The sequence below is a fragment of the Pipra filicauda genome, unplaced genomic scaffold (assembly GCF_003945595.2).
Source record: "Pipra filicauda isolate LSUMZ 115617 unplaced genomic scaffold, ASM394559v2 scaffold13_size5146498_pilon, whole genome shotgun sequence".
NCBI classification, from domain to species: Eukaryota; Metazoa; Chordata; class Aves; order Passeriformes; family Pipridae; genus Pipra; species Pipra filicauda.
The window spans coordinates 610,920-615,787 of record NW_024103874.1 but is presented as its reverse complement, the minus strand read 5'-3'; positions in this window follow the sequence as shown (position 1 = coordinate 615,787).

The window sequence follows — 4,868 nt, the reverse complement described above, 5'->3', positions numbered from 1 at the left end:
GAGGGGAAGAAGCTGTTTGGAATAAATTCTTATTCAAACCTCCCAATCAAACCTGTGCACTTCATCATCCGCCCTCGGTTGGGTCCGAAGTGATAGGAAGAACCCTCAGGACAAACGAGTAGAACAAAATAAGGCATTTGAAGAATCATTAAACCACAATCGAGCCTAATTGCTTCGTTTTGGTTGACAAAATATCCAACCTATTTAACTTTACCAGACATCTGGTATGTGGGACCTGTAACCACTCTTTAAGAGGGTTAAGGTAGTGGGGTTTATTTTATCTTATTATTTTATTTTATTTTATTTCATTTCATTTTTATTTTACTACACCTGATAACTAATATCTTAAAGCTCCTGGAGTAAATTTCTCTCTCAGAAACAGCAAAATAAATCTGTAGTGAGTGCATCACAAACTCCTCTAGTCTGGGATTGTGGCTTTCCAGTTCTGTTCGGGGACTTCGCGTTCAGCTAATAAATAGTATTGGGATGACATTTGGCCTTAAATATGTATTTAAATGAGTCACCTTGAATGAACCGGACTGCTCCTGCTTAGAAGGAAGGAATATTTAAGGAGATGTTTTTCAGCGTGGCTTAGGCAAGGCTTTCTTGTCTGAACTGTAATTTATGGGTGGAAATTTCGGTAGTGTGAACCTTGCTTTATCTGATCTGTGTGTACATTGCTCTGGGAGGGGGGAAGGCACTATTCAGATTTTTGCATTACAGCAAAGTGGTCTGAAAGGGCAGAATGAAAACAGGCAGGGGGGGGGGGGGGGGGAGAGGAGTAAATGCCTCTATTTTATGTTTAAAATCCTTCTCCTTTTCTGGAAAAAAGACACTTATGAAAGAGGAGATTTTCATAAAAGGGATATTTCCTCATGCAAAGCATCCCTGCCCACGTGCAGCTCTCCCTGTCTCTACCAGGGCCTGCCATTTAATTCTTAGTAACACTAAACTTGTCTCCATGAGTTTGGCTGGCTGGGTCCAAGGTACCACTCCAGAGTCTCTTCAATGTTATTATTTAATAACTCAGAGCTGTTAGAGGGAATCCAGGGTTGGGTGTTGCAACAGAATCCACTTTTTAATCATTCATCCTTAGTTCTTTAGCAATGTTGGCACAGCACAGGTGGACGAAGCCACACGTGTGTAAAGAGACAAGTATTTTTTTTTCATTCTTTATCCATAATTGTCAAAAACTACTGCCAAAAAAGATATTTTAGGGATTTATTCCTTTCTCCTTTTTACATCACCTTGTTTAAGGGATCCCAGCTGGGGTGTTGTCGTGCTGCCACTGCTGCCACAGCCACCATTTCACAGCAGTCCCCGTGTTAAAACCAAATGGTGGCACAAAGGGCTCTGCTCATCATTCATCCCCCAGCTGTCTTTTTGCCTTTGCCACCCTCCTTGTTCTCCTCCTCCAATAAAACCTTTCACTTACTGAAATTCAAAAAAAAAAGGACTTAATCCCCCTGTCCCTGCAACATCAGCCCCACAGGTTAATGCACACTCCAATAGTTAAAATCAAAGAAACGGGGCCTTCTTACAATGGGGCCTTTTAAAAAAAAAAATCCCATACATCTATTTATAAACCGTCTAATCTCAAAAATCCTTATTACCTATCGTGTTACTTTAAATCATGGACATGAAGGAAAGGGAGTCTTGGCATTCAATTATCCTTCTTGCTTTAACAAGGTGTGTATAATAAATGAGCAGTTCTTAATTGACTTCCATGCAATTTGACACTACTGGAGCAGGAGGAAGAGGGAGCCAGAAAGAAAGGAGACATGCAGCTTCAAGATGTTAGACAACACAGTTATTTATAGCATGAAACATTATTAAATTAGTTATCCAGTATTTAAATAAACAATATTTAGCACAATAATTATTACAAGCAATGCTCTGCCAGTAATTACGCTTTACATGGTTTTGTGTTGTCACAGATAATATTGTACCGTTGGTTAAAAGGTAAAATTCTCAAGATTTTAACAGTCATTGCTAAAGAAGTATGCTTAAAAATGTAATTTCCTATTTTATGGGTTTCTTTCCTTAAATTAGGCTTTATAAAAACAGATAATGCAATAATAAAATCCCTGCTAATGAATATTTTATCTGGACAGTGAATGATGCAGAAACATATTCAACCTGTATCTCTGAATTTAGATGAATTTAGTTAATTATTATTTGGTACCTACAAGATATTGGGCAGGTCTTCAGAAGGGACATTCGTCAGTGTGGTCACCCTGAATCACGTTGTTGTGGTTTTGGGTGGCATTTTAATGCAAACATGAGCTCCAGGCTGTGGTTTAGCCTGGCACAAACCTTCTCCTTGTGCCCTTGTTCAATCTCCACTCCCCATCTGGCATCTGTGCCAGCATGGGCAAGGAAGGACAGGCAGTGGGTACCACCATTCCCAGTGGCAGGTCAGCCCTGGGATGGCTTTCCTAGGAGCAGCAGCAGCAGCAGGATGTCACACCTCCACAGCTCCCTGCTCTGTTTTGGTGCTGCCACACCAGTTCTTCCCCTCCTATGGAAGAGTTTGGTGAAGCTGAGCTCAAGCAGCTCCTCTGGGGAAGGACAAACGTCACAGCCACAGCTGGGGAACTGCCTGGGAAACACCTCTGACCCTCAGCAGCCAAGTATTGCTCCGTACAAAAAACCTGCCAGCTCTGCAAACAGACAGGAGAAATCCAGGCATCCACAGCGTGCCCAGACAGTGCTGCCCCATCCCCTCTCCCTGAGTGGGACACAACTGGAGTTACCAGTGCTGATCCAGCCCCAGCTTCCCGACCCTGCTCCAGGGATTTATCTGTCAAACTGCACCACTTCCTCCCCGCTGTGCCAGCAGAGTGCAGGGGGTGTGCACTGGGCTTTGGTTAAAGCTGTTCCCTCTTTTGGCATAGTAAGCACTGAGCCAAAAAACTCCTGGGGGAGGTCCTCCTCCTGCACTGATCTGCTTTGAAAAAACATTTTGCCAACTGGTGTTACTGTAGATATTCTGGAAACTGGTGTTGTTTTCAGTTAGAACAGGCAGCTTCACCTTTCTCCTCCACCCGCTACTCATTTTCTACCACGGCAGCTTCAAATCTGCCTTTCAGCCTCAGCAAAGCTGGGCCAGGAGCCAGAGCACAGTAATTCTTATCAAGAGATCATTTTAAAACTTTAACCACAGGAATAAGGTGCTACAGATTCTTAGATCTAATGAAGAATGTACTTCCATTCCCGAAGTTGAGCAAAGCCAGGCTTGTGTCTGCTCAGGAAAGATAAAATGCCACGAGAGCAGAGGATTCATAACAGCCTCTGTCAGCTCTTTCAATCATTTAGGTATGATTTGCATCAACATTTACAGCTGCTGACTATTTACAGTTGCACAGTTATTATGTCTTCCATCAGCTGCTAAATGAACAGGTGTTTACCATTGTGCTGCAGAAGAGGATGATGGATGGAAACCAACAGCCCTCCCATAGGAAAACTGTTCCCTTAAGGAAGCAGCAGAGTGCTGAGTACAGATATAAATTTAGCTAAGTTGCCTAACAACCTCTAATTTTAATACTGACTCCTTTATTTTGGCATTGGTAGGGGAGAGAGAGGGGCTGGCAGGAGAGGAAAGACTCAGGTTGTGGACAAATGTGCTGCTCTGGCTGTGGCTGAGCCAGTGGATGAGGCTCCTCACCTCTTGCCTGGGGCTGTAACTCTCTCTCTTCTGGCCACATAACGGCACATGTGCTCACTCCCAACCCACCTTGGTCTTGCTCTTTGCTTAGGTGGGTTCACTTTGGGATATTGGGGCTGGGGAATAGCTGGGCTTCTGCCTTCTGTCTTTTGAAGACCCCCCAAAATGCCCTGCTGAGCGTGGACATCGCAGCAGGCAACCCCAGCACGTTCTCACTTCACCATTGCTTTGGAAGGACAATTAAGGGAGACAGGCAGGTTTGCCCTGAATCACTGGGTTCTTCTTATATTGCTCTTTTAGGGTAACCTCTAGTTAAAAGCTGGATTCGATGATCCTGGAGGTCTTTTCCAACCTTAATGATTCAGCAATAATTCCCTTTTTTAGTGTGTCCTTCCCCACTCACACGTGTGGTGCCACCCCTTGGGAACATTCCAGCATGGAGCTCTGCAGGTAAATCTGCAGTGGAGAGAGGCTATTAATGATGTTATTAATGATGAAATTATTAATATTAATTAATCCATGCATCATGGATCAGCAGCTTTTGAGTTAGATGCTGTTAAATGCTAAAAGAGAAAGACAAGTCCTTTCCCCCAGAAGCTTTGTTTGCCAACACTGTAGGATCATATGCCAGGACTGAAAGTCGTTTGAATTTGTCTACATGGGCAATTTTTCTGGTTTACTGAATTACTATTACACAACTGTACTGAGCTGCCTGCCTGCTTTCCAAAATGTAGATTCATCAATGAAGTCATATTAATGTAACTGGAGTGGTTTAAAGTCACCAGTTGGTCTGTACCAAAGATGTCACAACCATACAAATTAGATTATAAGATTTGTTTTCAGAAGAGCAAATAAAAATGGTATGAGGGCACAGTTAACATTTTTTGGCAAATTTATGTAATAAAAATCTTCTTTGCTTGTTACAAGGCCAGAAGTTTTTGGTGCAGACAAAGATTGTATTGTGGTTGGTTTTAGTTCAAAAACTTTTTTGAATTTTTCAATCCATTTTTGTGTCAGTTCTATGGTAAGACTGCAATCTATTTTATCAGCTCTGTCTCTCCACAGACGTGTGTTAAGCCATTCCTATTTCCTTGAGCATTTTAAACATGTGCTTAACTTTAAGCACATGGTTCACTGGGTTTTATTAAATAAAATAGTAAAAAAAAAAATAAAAATTGGCACACTCTTCCCATTTCAGTTC